The following is a 17,332-nucleotide window of genomic DNA, read 5'->3' as shown; positions in this document are numbered from 1 at the left end:
TACCTTCTTTTGGAGTTCCAGAATGGAGAAACTTAAACGTGAGACGGTAATGAAAATCAAACCAAAGGGTGGCAAAGACTTTCCAGATTTTAATAGGTTTCTTTTAATCAAGTACTTTTGTTTCTGTCTTAATTCTCTTTTTAAACAACATCATTGGTCTTATTTTCTACGTTTTAATACTGGGTTTTTTATGCGAAGGATGGGGTGGTTTGAAATTGTTTTAACCTCACCTTATGCTTTTAATCTACCAGCAAATTACGTGATTTTAGAGAAAATAGTGGCCTTGTTTAATTTTAAAGGGAAAAATTTTAATGACATGATAAACAGTAAGAAACTTATAAAAGACATAAGAGGAAATGAAGTCGTCACTAATATTGAAAATTTTAATAATGAACGCTGTGCTTTTATCTTCAAAATGGTTAATGTGTTTTATCTTTTTAATACACAGATGGACCTGGCCTGGAGCTGCGTTCATCAATGTCTTCCATGCCGGGCATTCCAATTCAGGAGAGGATTCGCGAGGTCTGCCATCTGTCCGAGGGAAGGCTGCCAGGCTGAGGAGACCGTGCGTCATATTTTTTGGACTTGCGATTTTACTAAACATATTTGGATAAAGATATTCCCTCTAATGAAGAAGATGGCAGACCTAAAGGACTTGAGTTACGAAATGATTTTATATGGACTCTTTGGATGCCCAACCGCGAACCAAAAGACTATTGCATGGAAGACGATGAACTGCGTAAAAGAAGCTCTGTGGAAGGCCAGGAACATCCTGATTTTTAAGCACGATGTTTTATCTGTTGACGATGTTTTAGGTCTTTGTTTTAGCGAGATGTACATTTATTATTTATTAGATAAAAAAAGAAATGCCACCCTTTCAAATAAATGGTTTGTAAAAGAATGGAACTCCAATATATAAGAATTTGCCACCATGTCCCCTTTTATGTGTTTTTATGTAAATTGATTTTATTACTGTAATTCATTGTAAAAAGCTGTAATTTATTGTAAATGTTTTTGAATTTTAAGTAATAAATCATTGACACCCCCGCGAGGGGGTAGCCAACTGAAAAAAAAATCTGTTCTTATCAGTTTAATATCTGATACGTCCCCTATCTGGGGACCATATATTAAATGGATTTTTAGAACAGGGAGATGGAAATAGAGCTTGCTCTGTCCACTCCACGCATTGACCTGGTATTGCAGTATTTCCAGGACCGGTGCACCCTTTCCTTATGTGTTGACTAAAATCAGATTCCAAAAGTGTTTTTTGTGTTTGCCATTGTTTCTGTCTTTCTGAAGGGATCTCCCCTTTTAATCCCATTATTTCAACACCTGTTGGACAATGCATGAGTGATAATGAGCTAATTGATTAAATGCAATTAATGAATACATTGCCACCTCTTGTTTTGTGTCGTCTGTGTGTCTGTGTTTCCGGCATTTCACATTGGAACAGCTCATTCACCTTCCTTGTCTTCTCTCCACCCTCCCTTTTAGGTAAGTTAAAGAGCTGCACCTGAGCCAGCCACTGATTGATGCAGCACCACAGTCAAATAGTGGAGTGGAGTAGGGGAACAGCAAACAGCCATTAAAGCCGCCCGCCCGCCCGCCCGCCACAATGGACCTACCTGTGTACACTAGATGGATGTGATGGAATGTACTGTCGTCCCTACATTTCAAGAAGAAGTAAGAATTGCAGTTGCAACAAAGCCTTGCTTGCCTACAAAGAGAGCAGCAATTTGGATTTGTTACTATGTTACCTAGAAGAATAACAAACTGTGCAAGGATGGAGGTTGTAGGAGCAAGGAGAAGTTGTCTGTAAAGTTGGTGGATGCTTATTTTCCATTTTGCAGTCCCTTGTCTCCCTCTTGTGGCCTCCTGGAGGCAACTAGCTGTGCAAAAAAAGACAGCCTGGCGGCCGGCTGTTGCAGTGTTGCCCTCTCAGGCAACACTGAGTGACTGACTGAGCCGCACCGTCTTATATAAAGTTCAGACGGAACTTTGCACGTGTCATAGTGGAGCCCTGAGGAGCCAGAGCCAGCTTTCTGACATCATAATGGGGCCTCAGAGATAAAAGCCTGGGCCCAGGCAGTGTTGGTCAGTGCTGCTCAGCAGGCAGCACTGGACTTGACCTTCCTAAGTAGAGTCGTGTGTTAATGAACCTTCCCTTACCCATCTTATCCCTCCACCCCCACCTTTAGGAAAGACACGTGACACCGAGGTTGGATGTGAAATGGCCACAGCAGCCGTTTATTAATTTCACAGTTTTATCAAAACAATTTAAATCCGAAACATTCGGATAACTAGTTAGGAATCCACCAGAGAATTCCTCCTAATAATTCACATGACCCAACATGGGTCAGAATCGTACATAACAATTTAACGTTAACATTAACCCGAGCAGAGGAAGTCCTTGAAGCCCCTTCAGATGTTCCTTTTTAAGAACACACCGAATTAGCCATCTGCAAACCACCAATTACCTCCAGCCGTAAACCAGCTCGGAAGCACCGTTCACCTCTGCAGATGGCTCCAACCACTAGAAGTCCACTTCAAGGGGATAACACCCGATGAAGCCCTCAAGTGATATACCGACCACTAGAAGTCCACTTCAAGGGGATAACACCCGATGAAGCCCTCAAGTGATATACCGACCACTAGAAGTCCACTTCAAAGGGATAACACCCGATGAAGCCTTCAAGTGATATACCTTCTACCAGAAGACCACTTCAAAGGGATAACACCCGATGAAGTCTTCAACCATGTACCTTTTTTGGGGGACGCATACCCCCGATGCGACCCCCCCACCATTTTGTACTGACTGGCCTCAAGGACTCCCCCCGCCACAGCGAAACAGGCCTTGACCACCTTAAGCCTGTGAGTTCCGCCACACCACCACCGCCCTTTCTATTCCTTCTGCTATCGCCAAGCTCCAAAGATCAATGCCAACCTCGGTCAGATGAACCCCATCACCCCTCCAGAAGTTCCCCACTCCTGACTCCAAATCCCTGTGCCGCACACAAATGCCCCCGATTTTTGCTACGAAACGGGACACCGCCCGATTAACTTTAATGCGAGCCTTATTGACTCTTTCACTGACCTAGCCAACCGCCAATGTTTCCTCGGGACTATGTCCGACCACACTATCCCCAACTTGGGATAAGAAACCCACAAACCCAACATATCGTGTTTGATATCCCGCACCAACTCACGCAAGGGGCAGACTCCTAAGTCATCCCCACCCACGTGCAACACTAAGACCTCCGGAACCCTATCAAGCCGGGCCTATGTCTGGGATTCTGCCAACCCCCTGCTCCATGACATACCTCTAAATCCCAGCCAATGCACAACCGCATCCTGTCGCGGAATGCGCAACTGGCGACCGTCCGGGCACGTACGAATGACCCAGTGCACGTACGAATGACCCAGCAACCACACCAAACACGGAGGCGAATCTGAAATGGAAAACAATTATAACAAATGGAGCGGACATAGGACTTAACTCAGTTGGACTCCCAACGACCAATGCGCCGCACCCCTTCATCATCCAACCCCCAGCGCCCCGCTGCAGTTGCTGCGCCAAACCTGAAGGAATGAGATGAATATGAGCCCGCCGCGACACCAACCGCCGTCAGACATTCCTTAAATACATCTCCAAACTGAAACCTGGACAAAACGACCCGTCCACATGACGTAACAAAGGCAAATCTGGAGACCCCGCTTGCGGCTTAAAAAACCCCGCATGCACTCTACTGGGCACATAACCGACCCCGGGAGGGCGAACAAAACTATCAGCTTACCCTTCCCTACTTGGCTAAGCAAAGCAAACGACACAGGCCTTCTACTATCCGCCTCCACTCTACCTCGGCCCAACCCAAAAATTCCTTAGATACATCTTGAAAGCCTCGTAACTTAAAACCAAACGCCACCGCAGATATGAACCGGTTCACCTTTGCCACTGAAAACCCCGCCTCCCAGGCGTCCCCTAACCAGTACAAAAGTGCCACCAACCTGTCTCTATCCGTATTGACGTCACCCAACTCTCTTACCCACTCCTCCCACTGCCTCCAACAACCAGAATAAGCACTCCACGTCGTGCGCGCCAAAGACCTTTGTACCAGTTGTTCTACGGGACCGAGACCAGATCCCAAAGATGTTCCGGACAAGCCAAACCGAGACGTTCCGCTCCCGGTGCCAATTGCCGAAACCGGTCCCACTGCGAGCGAGAAAGAGCATCAGCGATGCAATTCCGTACCCCCGGCACATGCACCGCCACCACCCACGCGTTCCACGACAAACATACCAACACTAAATGTCGCAACAATTGAACTACAGGAGGAGAGGACGCCGTGATGTTATTAATGGCCAGCACCACCCCCATGTTGTCGCAGTAAAAACGAACCTTCTTATCCCTGAGCCTGTCCCCCCAAATGGTTGCCGCCACCACGATGGGGAACAGCTCGAGCAGGGCCAGATTCCGCGTGAGTCCGCTGGACACCCAACTAGCCGGCCATTGACCTGCGCACCACGGACCTCCCCCGTAAGCTCCAAAACCGCCCGCCCCAGCCGCATCCGTAAAATTATTCAAATCACTCGTATCCTGCGCTGGGGCCATCCACAGCGAGCGACCATTGTACTGGCCCAAGAAGTCATCCCAAACCTGAAGATCAGCTCGGTGCTCCTCCTTGAGCCGCACAAAATGATGCGGTGCACGCACTCCCGCCGTTGCCGCTGCCAACCGTCTACCAAACACCCTCCCCATTGGCATAATCCGGCAGGCGAAATTCAACTTCCCCAGCAGCGACTGAAGCTCCCGCAGCGTCATTTTCTTCAGTCTACAAGCCCGCCGTACCTCCAGCCTCAAAGCACCCAGCTTATCCGCAGGGAGACGACACTCCATTGCCACCGAATCTATTTCAATTCCCAAAAACAAATCGTCGCTACTGGGCCCTCCGTTTTTTCTGGCGCCAAAGGGATCCCAAAATCCCTCGCAACCTTCTGTAGTGCATAAAGCAAATTACCGCAAACCGGCGAACCCCCCGGGCCAACGCACAAGAAATCATCTAAGTAATGGATCAACGAGTCGACCCCGGATACTCCCCTCGCTACCCACTCCACGAAGCTACTAAACGCCTCGAAGTACGCACAAGAAAGGGAACACCCCATCGGAAGGCACCGATCCACATAAAAGGCCCCATTCCAAAAACAGCCCAACAGCCGTTGGCTTTCTGGATGAACTGGCAACAACCTGAACGCCGCCTCGATTTCGGTTTTTTCTAGCAGCGCGCCCGGACCCGCAGCCCGCACTAACCCCACCGCCTTATCGAATGAGGTATAGGCTACGAAGCACAACTCGTGATCTATCCCGTCGTTTACCGACGAACCCTTGGGATACGATAAGTGTTGAATTAAACGAAATTTTACGGGCTCGCGCTTAGGAACAATACCCAACGGGGACACCACTAAATCTTTTACTGGCGACTCAACAAAAGGCCCTGACATGCGACCCAACGAAACTTCTTTTAACAATTTGTCCGACACGACCTTGGCATGCGAGTAAGCCGATTTTAAATTCCTCCGCGTAACCGGAACCTCATAAGGAGGCGGGGGAATAACGAAACCAACACGAAAACCCTCGTAAAGCAACTTAGCCGCCGCCCTGTCCGGATACTCATTTAGATAAGGGGCCATCTTTTCCACCCTCACCGGTGACACCCCCTTGACCAGCCGCGGAGGACTGGTTCCCTGACCTCCTTTTCCGCATACATTTCGCCGCCCCGTGTGATGCACCATTACACTCCGAACACACGTGCTTGAACTTGCACGTGGCCCCGAACTTGCACTGGCCTTCATTAAATTGCCAGCAAAACCCTGCCTTTCCCCCGCCGCCTTGTCCAACCTGACTAGACTGGCCTCCTTGGCCGGCGCTCCCGGGAAAGGACTGCCTAACCGGAGCCGTAACCCGTAACCAGAGAGCAATATCCTTCTGGTCCCACCGAATCGCCGGCCGAACCGCTTTTCGCTGACGGAATTGCTCGTCGTATCGCAGCCACGCCTGGCCCCCATACGCCCTATGAGCCTCCCCAATAGCATCAAAATAACAAAACAACGCCGAACAATTTTCCGGCGCCTTTTCCCCTATCACACTGGCTAATATGGCGAACGCCTGCGACCAATTAACGAACGTCTGCGGGATAAGCCTATACCGCCGCCGTTCCTCCTCGTCCTTTTTACTCTCGTCCCGCTTGCCCTTATCCAAATTAAATTTAGCGAGCGGCAAGAGAGAAAAAATCTCTACATATTCGTCCTTCCAGATCCGCTCACGCACCTCCTGCTTTAAATGCGCCCCCAACGGACCTTCGAAACACACATACACCTCCCCACGAGCGCGATCATCAATACGCACCCGATCGCCATCGTTTTGCGCCTCGGTCTGTACCGACACCGCGACCGCCTCTCTAACCGCCGTTACGGGCCGCGCTTGTAACAATCCCCCTTCCCTGGGACCCTCCCCAACTACCGCCGGGGACACTTCCGTGACTACCGGCGCCACTGCCCTATCTAGGCGCCCGACCAGCTCTCTCAAGCAACCCACTAAGTCTGCCAAACCCGCGCCATCGCGCCCGCCCGCGCCACTACCGGCCACCGATGCGACGCTAGCAGCCCCCCCGCCGATACCCGACATAAAAATCGCTGGATATGACAATGATGGAGTTATACACTCACCGGGCTGCACAGGCGCTGTGTTCCCGTCAGCCGGACCATCCTGACCTCGACGATACACGTCCAGTTCACCTTCCTCCAGCTCTTCTCTCGCCGACGACTGTCCATCCAAACGACATCTTCGGAACGGGGATGAGGACGCGCTGACCGATGGGCCGGCAACCTGCCGCCCGACCGCCGGGACCCAGACTTCCGACCGGACCTGTTGCCTCGACGTCGCTGCAGATCTAGACGTCCGTCTCGCTGATCCTGAAGAAGCCTGCCCCCTGGCCGGAACATCACCAGGCGGGGCGGCCGTACCTTGTCCTCCGAATCTTCCATCCGATGGGGGAGGGGTGACAGGGAGCCCGGCCTGCGACTCCCTGCTTACCGCCGGACCCCGTCGCGGCTTGGGATTCCTGCCAGGACGCAGGGCCTGGGAAGGGGCGGTCCTCCCAGCTGCCTGGCCTGCAGCGTCCGAGATCGGGCTCCCTCTGCGACGCCGTGTCCGCGGGACTGCCTCAGGACTGAGGCGCTCTGGAGGTCGGGACCGCCGGGAGGGACGGGTCGACCCGGCCTGAGTCGCCGTCACCCCCGGCAACGCTCTCAGCCTGCTCCGAGCAGGAGCGGTTGTTGCCGACTCCCCCCCCGCCGCCATAGTAATGCTAGTAAGGGGGCCGGGGGAGGGGAGCCTGTCCCCTGCAACAGACCCCGAACGCCGGGCCTGGCGTGGCGAAACGGCGTCCGGGATCCTAGTTAATGCAGCCACGGTCTCCTCAAGCCATCCGGGACCATGGTGCACATCAGCGGCACGCAGCCGCTCTAATAATACGGCCTCCGACATTGTTATAAGCGCGGGCAACGGGGAGCTTGTCTCTCCCTGTGTTACTCCTCCCGCTGCTTCCGGCTCAATGCCGCAAACAGCGGGAAGCTCAGCAACGGCCCCCTGACTCCTCCTTGTCCCTCCTCCACCTCCTCCTAACTCTCCCTCCAACTCTCCCTTACCTATTAACCCTTTCCCTACCAGTGAGGTCATGGAGGCTTCCCCTTAAGCCCTGCAGGCTGCGTCCAGCCTCTTCTGGACTGGATTAAAGCTGATACAAGGTGTGAAGGAACAAGGGGTGGCTGTGGGCATGCACTGGCTGCCGCTGCCAGTGTTTATCTGCATGGCAGCAGGGCATTTGGGCGTTGCCAGGAAGGCGTTTTTATGTAGATTCCTCCTCTTTCAGCACTGCATTGTGGTGCAAGCAAAAGAAGCAAATCCTGTCTGGCTTCCTCTCCGGCCTTTATTCACCTCCCGTGTAGCTGTGAGTGTGTGAGCCTGCAGGGCCCCATGGAATTGCCTAAAAGTAGGCTGAATCGCTGCAAGGGCTGAACAGCAGTATCGGGCAGGCTCGGGCAACGCGCGGCCCGTTCGGGTTATCGCTTCTCGGCCTTTTGGCTAAGATCAAGTGTAGTATCTGTTCTTATCAGTTTAATATCTGATACGTCCCCTATCTGGGGACCATATATTAAATGGATTTTTAGAACAGGGAGATGGAAATAGAGCTTGCTCTGTCCACTCCACGCATTGACCTGGTATTGCAGTATTTCCAGGACCGGTGCACCCTTTCCTTATGTGTTGACTAAAATCAGATTCCAATAGTGTTTTTTGTGTTTGCCATTGTTTCTGTCTTTCTGAAGGGATCTCCCCTTTTAATCCCATTATTTCAACACCTGTTGGACAATGCATGAGTGATAATGAGCTAATTGATTAAATGCAATTAATGAATACATTGCCACCTCTTGTTTTGTGTCGTCTGTGTGTCTGTGTTTCCGGCATTTCACATTGGAACAGCTCATTCACCTTCCTTGTCTTCTCTCCGCCCTCCCTTTTAGGTAAGTTAAAGAGCTGCACCTGAGCCAGCCACTGATTGATGCAGCACCACAGTCAAATAGTGGAGTGGAGTAGGGGAACAGCAAACAGCCATTAAAGCCGCCCGCCCGCCCGCCCGCCCGCCACAATGGACCTACCTGTGTACACTAGATGGATGTGATGGAATGTACTGTCGTCCCTACATTTCAAGAAGGAGTAAGAATTGCAGTTGCAACAAAGCCTTGCTTGCCTACAAAGAGAGCAGCAATTTGGATTTGTTACTATGTTACCTAGAAGAATAACAAACTGTGCAAGGATGGAGGTTGTAGGAGCAAGGAGAAGTTGTCTGTAAAGTTGGTGGATGCTTATTTTCCATTTTGCAGTCCCTTGTCTCCCTCTTGTGGCCTCCTGGAGGCAACTAGCTGTGCAAAAAAAGACAGCCTGGCGGCCGGCTGTTGCAGTGTTGCCCTCTCAGGCAACACTGAGTGACTGACTGAGCCGCACCGTCTTATATAAAGTTCAGACGGAACTTTGCACGTGTCATAGTGGAGCCCTGAGGAGCCAGAGTCAGCTTTCTGACATCATAATGGGGCCTCAGAGATAAAAGCCTGGGCCCAGGCAGTGTTGGTCAGTGCTGCTCAGCAGGCAGCACTGGACTGGACTGGATTACAGCTGATACAAGGTGTGAAGGAACAAGGGGTGGCTGTGGGCATGCACTGGCTGCCGCTGCCAGTGTTTATCTGCATGGCAGCAGGGCATTTGGGCGTTGCCAGGAAGGCGTTTTTATGTAGATTCCTCCTCTTTCAGCACTGCATTGTGGTGCAAGCAAAAGAAGCAAATCCTGTCTGGCTTCCTCTCCGGCCTTTATTCACCTCCCGTGTAGCTGTGAGTGTGTGAGCCTGCAGGGCCCCATGGAATTGCCTAGAAGTAGGCTGAATCGCTGCAAGGGCTTAACAGCAGTATCGGGCAGGCTCGGGCAACGCGCGGCCCGTTCGGGTTATCGCTTCTCGGCCTTTTGGCTAAGATCAAGTGTAGTATCTGTTCTTATCAGTTTAATATCTGATACGTCCCCTATCTGGGGACCATATATTAAATGGATTTTTAGAACAGGGAGATGGAAATAGAGCTTGCTCTGTCCACTCCACGCATTGACCTGGTATTGCAGTATTTCCAGGACCGGTGCACCCTTTCCTTATGTGTTGACTAAAATCAGATTCCAAAAGTGTTTTTTGTGTTTGCCATTGTTTCTGTCTTTCTGAAGGGATCTCCCCTTTTAATCCCATTATTTCAACACCTGTTGGACAATGCATGAGTGATAATGAGCTAATTGATTAAATGCAATTAATGAATACATTGCCACCTCTTGTTTTGTGTCGTCTGTGTGTCTGTGTTTCCGGCATTTCACATTGGAACAGCTCATTCACCTTCCTTGTCTTCTCTCCGCCCTCCCTTTTAGGTAAGTTAAAGAGCTGCACCTGAGCCAGCCACTGATTGATGCAGCACCACAGTCAAATAGTGGAGTGGAGTAGAGGAACAGCAAACAGCCATTAAAGCCGCCCGCCCGCCCGCCCGCCCGCCACAATGGACCTACCTGTGTACACTAGATGGATGTGATGGAATGTACTGTCGTCCCTACATTTCAAGAAGGAGTAAGAATTGCAGTTGCAACAAAGCCTTGCTTGCCTACAAAGAGAGCAGCAATTTGGATTTGTTACTATGTTACCTAGAAGAATAACAAACTGTGCAAGGATGGAGGTTGTAGGAGCAAGGAGAAGTTGTCTGTAAAGTTGGTGGATGCTTATTTTCCATTTTGCAGTCCCTTGTCTCCCTCTTGTGGCCTCCTGGAGGCAACTAGCTGTGCAAAAAAAGACAGCCTGGCGGCCGGCTGTTGCAGTGTTGCCCTCTCAGGCAACACTGAGTGACTGACTGAGCCGCACCGTCTTATATAAAGTTCAGACGGAACTTTGCACGTGTCATAGTGGAGCCCTGAGGAGCCAGAGCCAGCTTTCTGACATCATAATGGGGCCTCAGAGATAAAAGCCTGGGCCCAGGCAGTGTTGGTCAGTGCTGCTCAGCAGGCAGCACTGGACTGGACTGGATTATAGCTGATACAAGGTGTGAAGGAACAAGGGGTGGCTGTGGGCATGCACTGGCTGCCGCTGCCAGTGTTTATCTGCATGGCAGCAGGGCATTTGGGCGTTGCCAGGAAGGCGTTTTTATGTAGATTCCTCCTCTTTCAGCACTGCATTGTGGTGCAAGCAAAAGAAGCAAATCCTGTCTGGCTTCCTCTCCGGCCTTTATTCACCTCCCGTGTAGCTGTGAGTGTGTGAGCCTGCAGGGCCCCATGGAATTGCCTAGAAGTAGGCTGAATCGCTGCAAGGGCTGAACAGCAGTATCGGGCAGGCTCGGGCAACGCGCGGCCCGTTCGGGTTATCGCTTCTCGGCCTTTTGGCTAAGATCAAGTGTAGTATCTGTTCTTATCAGTTTAATATCTGATACGTCCCCTATCTGGGGACCATATATTAAATGGATTTTTAGAACAGGGAGATGGAAATAGAGCTTGCTCTGTCCACTCCACGCATTGACCTGGTATTGCAGTATTTCCAGGACCGGTGCACCCTTTCCTTATGTGTTGACTAAAATCAGATTCCAAAAGTGTTTTTTGTGTTTGCCATTGTTTCTGTCTTTCTGAAGGGATCTCCCCTTTTAATCCCATTATTTCAACACCTGTTGGACAATGCATGAGTGATAATGAGCTAATTGATTAAATGCAATTAATGAATACATTGCCACCTCTTGTTTTGTGTCGTCTGTGTGTCTGTGTTTCCGGCATTTCACATTGGAACAGCTCATTCACCTTCCTTGTCTTCTCTCCGCCCTCCCTTTTAGGTAAGTTAAAGAGCTGCACCTGAGCCAGCCACTGATTGATGCAGCACCACAGTCAAATAGTGGAGTGGAGTAGGGGAACAGCAAACAGCCATTAAAGCCGCCCGCCCGCCACAATGGACCTAGCTGTGTACACTAGATGGATGTGATGGAATGTACTGTCGTCCCTACATTTCAAGAAGGAGTAAGAATTGCAGTTGCAACAAAGCCTTGCTTGCCTACAAAGAGAGCAGCAATTTGGATTTGTTACTATGTTACCTAGAAGAATAACAAACTGTGCAAGGATGGAGGTTGTAGGAGCAAGGAGAAGTTGTCTGTAAAGTTGGTGGATGCTTATTTTCCATTTTGCAGTCCCTTGTCTCCCTCTTGTGGCCTCCTGGAGGCAACTAGCTGTGCAAAAAAAGACAGCCTGGCGGCCGGCTGTTGCAGTGTTGCCCTCTCAGGCAACACTGAGTGACTGACTGAGCCGCACCGTCTTATATAAAGTTCAGACGGAACTTTGCACGTGTCATAGTGGAGCCCTGAGGAGCCAGAGCCAGCTTTCTGACATCATAATGGGGCCTCAGAGATAAAAGCCTGGGCCCAGGCAGTGTTGGTCAGTGCTGCTCAGCAGGCAGCACTGGACTGGACTGGATTACAGCTGATACAAGGTGTGAAGGAACAAGGGGTGGCTGTGGGCATGCACTGGCTGCCGCTGCCAGTGTTTATCTGCATGGCAGCAGGGCATTTGGGCGTTGCCAGGAAGGCGTTTTTATGTAGATTCCTCCTCTTTCAGCACTGCATTGTGGTGCAAGCAAAAGAAGCAAATCCTGTCTGGCTTCCTCTCCGGCCTTTATTCACCTCCCGTGTAGCTGTGAGTGTATGAGCCTGCAGGGCCCCATGGAATTGCCTAGAAGTAGGCTGAATCGCTGCAAGGGCTGAACAGCAGTATCGGGCAGGCTCGGGCAACGCGCGGCCCGTTCGGGTTATCGCTTCTCGGCCTTTTGGCTAAGATCAAGTGTAGTATCTGTTCTTATCAGTTTAATATCTGATACGTCCCCTATCTGGGGACCATATATTAAATGGATTTTTAGAACAGGGAGATGGAAATAGAGCTTGCTCTGTCCACTCCACGCATTGACCTGGTATTGCAGTATTTCCAGGACCGGTGCACCCTTTCCTTATGTGTTGACTAAAATCAGATTCCAAAAGTGTTTTTTGTGTTTGCCATTGTTTCTGTCTTTCTGAAGGGATCTCCCCTTTTAATCCCATTATTTCAACACCTGTTGGACAATGCATGAATGATAATGAGCTAATTGATTAAATGCAATTAATGAATACATTGCCACCTCTTGTTTTGTGTCGTCTGTGTGTCTGTGTTTCCGGCATTTCACATTGGAACAGCTCATTCACCTTCCTTGTCTTCTCTCCGCCCTCCCTTTTAGGTAAGTTAAAGAGCTGCACCTGAGCCAGCCACTGATTGATGCAGCACCACAGTCAAATAGTGGAGTGGAGTAGGGGAACAGCAAACAGCCATTAAAGCCGCCCGCCCGCCCGCCCGCCACAATGGACCTACCTGTGTACACTAGATGGATGTGATGGAATGTACTGTCGTCCCTACATTTCAAGAAGGAGTAAGAATTGCAGTTGCAACAAAGCCTTGCTTGCCTACAAAGAGAGCAGCAATTTGGATTTGTTACTATGTTACCTAGAAGAATAACAAACTGTGCAAGGATGGAGGTTGTAGGAGCAAGGAGAAGTTGTCTGTAAAGTTGGTGGATGCTTATTTTCCATTTTGCAGTCCCTTGTCTCCCTCTTGTGGCCTCCTGGAGGCAACTAGCTGTGCAAAAAAAGACAGCCTGGCGGCCGGCTGTTGCAGTGTTGCCCTCTCAGGCAACACTGAGTGACTGACTGAGCCGCACCGTCTTATATAAAGTTCAGACGGAACTTTGCACGTGTCATAGTGGAGCCCTGAGGAGCCAGAGCCAGCTTTCTGACATCATAATGGGGCCTCAGAGATAAAAGCCTGGGCCCAGGCAGTGTTGGTCAGTGCTGCTCAGCAGGCAGCACTGGACTGGACTGGATTACAGCTGATACAAGGTGTGAAGGAACAAGGGGTGGCTGTGGGCATGCACTGGCTGCCGCTGCCAGTGTTTATCTGCATGGCAGCAGGGCATTTGGGCGTTGCCAGGAAGGCGTTTTTATGTAGATTCCTCCTCTTTCAGCACTGCATTGTGGTGCAAGCAAAAGAAGCAAATCCTGTCTGGCTTCCTCTCCGGCCTTTATTCACCTCCCGTGTAGCTGTGAGTGTGTGAGCCTGCAGGGCCCCATGGAATTGCCTAGAAGTAGGCTGAATCGCTGCAAGGGCTGAACAGCAGTATCGGGCAACGCGCGGCCCGTTCGGGTCATCGCTTCTCGGCCTTTTGGCTAAGATCAAGTGTAGTATCTGTTCTTATCAGTTTAATATCTGATAAGTCCCCTATCTGGGGACCATATATTAAATGGATTTTTAGAACAGGGAGATGGAAATAGAGCTTGCTCTGTCCACTCCACGCATTGACCTGGTATTGCAGTATTTCCAGGACCGGTGCACCCTTTCCTTATGTGTTGACTAAAATCAGATTCCAAAAGTGTTTTTTGTGTTTGCCATTGTTTCTGTCTTTCTGAAGGGATCTCCCCTTTTAATCCCATTATTTCAACACCTGTTGGACAATGCATGAGTGATAATGAGCTAATTGATTAAATGCAATTAATGAATACATTGCCACCTCTTGTTTTGTGTCGTCTGTGTGTCTGTGTTTCCGGCATTTCACATTGGAACAGCTCATTCACCTTCCTTGTCTTCTCTCCGCCCTCCCTTTTAGGTAAGTTAAAGAGCTGCACCTGAGCCAGCCACTGATTGATGCAGCACCACAGTCAAATAGTGGAGTGGAGTAGGGGAACAGCAAACAGCCATTAAAGCCGCCCGCCACAATGGACCTACCTGTGTACACTAGATGGATGTGATGGAATGTACTGTCGTCCCTACATTTCAAGAAGGAGTAAGAATTGCAGTTGCAACAAAGCCTTGCTTGCCTACAAAGAGAGCAGCAATTTGGATTTGTTACTATGTTACCTAGAAGAATAACAAACTGTGCAAGGATGGAGGTTGTAGGAGCAAGGAGAAGTTGTCTGTAAAGTTGGTGGATGCTTATTTTCCATTTTGCAGTCCCTTGTCTCCCTCTTGTGGCCTCCTGGAGGCAACTAGCTGTGCAAAAAAAGACAGCCTGGCGGCCGGCTGTTGCAGTGTTGCCCTCTCAGGCAACACTGAGTGACTGACTGAGCCGCACCGTCTTATATAAAGTTCAGACGGAACTTTGCACGTGTCATAGTGGAGCCCTGAGGAGCCAGAGCCAGCTTTCTGACATCATAATGGGGCCTCAGAGATAAAAGCCTGGGCCCAGGCAGTGTTGGTCAGTGCTGCTCAGCAGGCAGCACTGGACTGGACTGGATTACAGCTGATACAAGGTGTGAAGGAACAAGGGGTGGCTGTGGGCATGCACTGGCTGCCGCTGCCAGTGTTTATCTGCATGGCAGCAGGGCATTTGGGCGTTGCCAGGAAGGCGTTTTTATGTAGATTCCTCCTCTTTCAGCACTGCATTGTGGTGCAAGCAAAAGAAGCAAATCCTGTCTGGCTTCCTCTCCGGCCTTTATTCACCTCCCGTGTAGCTGTGAGTGTGTGAGCCTGCAGGGCCCCATGGAATTGCCTAGAAGTAGGCTGAATCGCTGCAAGGGCTGAACAGCAGTATCGGGCAGGCTCGGGCAACGCGCGGCCGTTCGGGTTATCGCTTCTCGGCCTTTTGGCTAAGATCAAGTGTAGTACTTTACGGTATTACCTTGTTTCTTGGTCAGGAGGTGCCCTGGTACCCTTTTCCTTGGCCTGGGGGGATCGTCTCTTTTACGAGAGACTTCACCCCTCTGCTGCTATTGGGGAGGAGGATTAGTCCAGGGCAACGAGGAGCGATCACCTACCTGACACTTCGGTGTTGAAGGTTACCTTGAAAGGCATCAGGATGGAGACCGTACCGGATTATATGAAGACCAGGAATGCTGTTCGTTTTATGGTGACGGAATTGGAAAGGACCAAGAAAGACCTGCGTTTCCTGAGCGAAAATTTGTTGCTGGGACTGTTTCGGCTGAGCAAGGAGGATATTCTGGCTGTAATGGACTATCCACGGAGAGGTGTCTACGACGTCACGTTCATTAATGAAGATACTTACTTGAAGTTTTTGGGAATTTTTAATGAGACACGTGAAGATTCAAGATTGGAAGGTATTGTACTGGTGCCACACTTTTCTGAGTGGCAACGGCTTGTGACTGTTAAAATGTACTCTCCATATGTTGAAGAGGAGGACATTAGCATATTCCTAGGGAAGTATTGTGGGAAAGTTGTGGAGAAAGGCAAAGTCCTGAATGAATTTGGCTTTTGGACCGGTAAGTGGAGATTTTTTTGTTCACTGAAACTTGACAAAGCTTCTGGGAAATTGGTGATCCCGCCGGCACGCTTTAAAATTGGAAACACAACTGGAGATTTATTCTTTTCTGGGATGGACATCTTCTGCAGGAACTGTAAAAAATATGGGCACAATACCGCAGAATGTAAAAAAACTGTGTGTACGAAATGTTTGCAGGAAGGCCACAGCTACCAAGACTGCAAAAAGGAAAAGATTTGTAACATGTGTGGAGAGGGTGGGCATGTCTTCAGGATATGTCCAAAAAGACATAGAAGAGGAGTGCAACAAGAGAGTGGAACAAGTATGGAGAAAAGTAAATCAAATGTTGAAGAGGTTTCTTCAGTAACGGAAAAAATGGAGAATAGTGGAGGAGAAAGTGTTAAAGATATAGATATGGGGAAAGAAAAAATGGCTGAAAAAAGATCTGTTCTTATCAGTTTAATATCTGATACGTCCCCTATCTGGGGACCATATATTAAATGGATTTTGAGAACAGGGAGATGGAAATAGAGCTTGCTCTGTCCACTCCACGCATTGACCTGGTATTGCAGTATTTCCAGGACCGGTGCACCCTTTCCTTATGTGTTGACTAAAATCAGATTCCAAAAGTGTTTTTTGTGTTTGTGTAAAGGATCTGCCAGGCACTGCGGGGTTAACTCCCAGAACTAATCAGTCAGCACCTGAGAATACATCCCTGAGACTGACTCCTGCTTCCACCATTCAGGCTGGCAGGCTTAGGAGTGGGAGAGCCTATCGTAACCTGGCCAGACTCAGCTAGCTCCCGCCCTCGGTCTATTTAAGCCTGCACTTCCTGTCCCTCGGTGCTTGTTATTGCTTTTGTTTCCTTCCTTGTGGTTCCTGGCCCAGCTACAGCTCCTGCTATTTTTGATCCTGCTCCATACCGACCCTGGCTTACCGACTACTCTTCTGCTTTTCGTTTTGTACCTCGCACACTCCTGGCTTGACTCGGCTCGTTCACCACTCTGGTTGCTCACGGTGTTGCCGTGGGCAACGGCCCCTTTTCCTTGCTTGTGTTCCTTGTATGTTTGTCGTGTTTGTCGTGCACTTACTGAGCGCAGGGACCGCCGCCCAGTTGTACCCCGTCGCCTAGGGCGGGTCGTTGCAAGTAGGCAGGGACAGAGTGGCGGGTAGATTAGGGCTCACTTGTCCGTCTCCCTACCCCCTGCCGTTACATAATAACAAGCCCATACCTAGTCTACCCCTGGTCCCTGACACCACTATGGATCCCCGTGAGACCCTGGCTCAGCAAATGCAGGGTCTCTCCCTACAGGTCCAGGCCCTGGCTCAGAGGGTCAACCAGCCTGATGCTACCCTGGTAGTTTCCCGCACCGCACCTCTTGAACCCCACCTCAAGTTGCCCGACCGGTTCTCAGGGGACCGGAGGACTTTTCTCTCCTTTCGG

The 17,332-nt window shown here is 50.1% G+C and overlaps 6 non-coding genes and 2 pseudogenes across 6 annotated transcripts; all 8 read left to right on the top strand.

Moving 5' to 3' along the window:
* Window positions 1–1,030: 1,030 nt before the first annotated feature.
* Window positions 1,031–1,228, top strand: LOC142685310 (U2 spliceosomal RNA). The gene has a single exon (XR_012854808.1). It is a non-coding gene; the product is annotated as a U2 spliceosomal RNA (small nuclear RNA).
* A 6,889-nt stretch (window positions 1,229–8,117) lies between these two features.
* On the top strand, window positions 8,118–8,308 carry LOC142685359 (U2 spliceosomal RNA). The gene has a single exon (XR_012854847.1). It is a non-coding gene; the product is annotated as a U2 spliceosomal RNA (small nuclear RNA).
* Window positions 8,309–9,550: 1,242 nt separating this feature from the next.
* LOC142685358 (U2 spliceosomal RNA) lies at window positions 9,551–9,741 on the top strand. Its single transcript, XR_012854846.1, has one exon. It is a non-coding gene; the product is annotated as a U2 spliceosomal RNA (small nuclear RNA).
* A 1,242-nt stretch (window positions 9,742–10,983) lies between these two features.
* Window positions 10,984–11,174, top strand: LOC142685356 (U2 spliceosomal RNA). Its single transcript, XR_012854844.1, has one exon. It is a non-coding gene; the product is annotated as a U2 spliceosomal RNA (small nuclear RNA).
* Window positions 11,175–12,404: 1,230 nt separating this feature from the next.
* Window positions 12,405–12,595, top strand: LOC142685355 (U2 spliceosomal RNA). The gene has a single exon (XR_012854843.1). It is a non-coding gene; the product is annotated as a U2 spliceosomal RNA (small nuclear RNA).
* Window positions 12,596–13,823: 1,228 nt separating this feature from the next.
* LOC142685364 (U2 spliceosomal RNA) lies at window positions 13,824–14,014 on the top strand. The gene has a single exon (XR_012854851.1). It is a non-coding gene; the product is annotated as a U2 spliceosomal RNA (small nuclear RNA).
* A 1,225-nt stretch (window positions 14,015–15,239) lies between these two features.
* LOC142685325 (U2 spliceosomal RNA) lies at window positions 15,240–15,381 on the top strand (annotated as a pseudogene).
* Window positions 15,382–16,317: 936 nt separating this feature from the next.
* Window positions 16,318–16,485, top strand: LOC142685319 (U2 spliceosomal RNA; annotated as a pseudogene).
* The last annotated feature ends 847 nt before the right edge of the window (window positions 16,486–17,332 follow it).

The sequence above is a fragment of the Rhinoderma darwinii genome (assembly GCF_050947455.1).
Source record: "Rhinoderma darwinii isolate aRhiDar2 chromosome 5 unlocalized genomic scaffold, aRhiDar2.hap1 SUPER_5_unloc_13, whole genome shotgun sequence".
In the NCBI taxonomy this organism is placed as follows: Eukaryota; Metazoa; Chordata; class Amphibia; order Anura; family Rhinodermatidae; genus Rhinoderma; species Rhinoderma darwinii.
The sequence above is the reverse complement of the archived record's forward strand: the minus strand, read 5'-3'. Positions and strand labels throughout refer to the sequence as shown.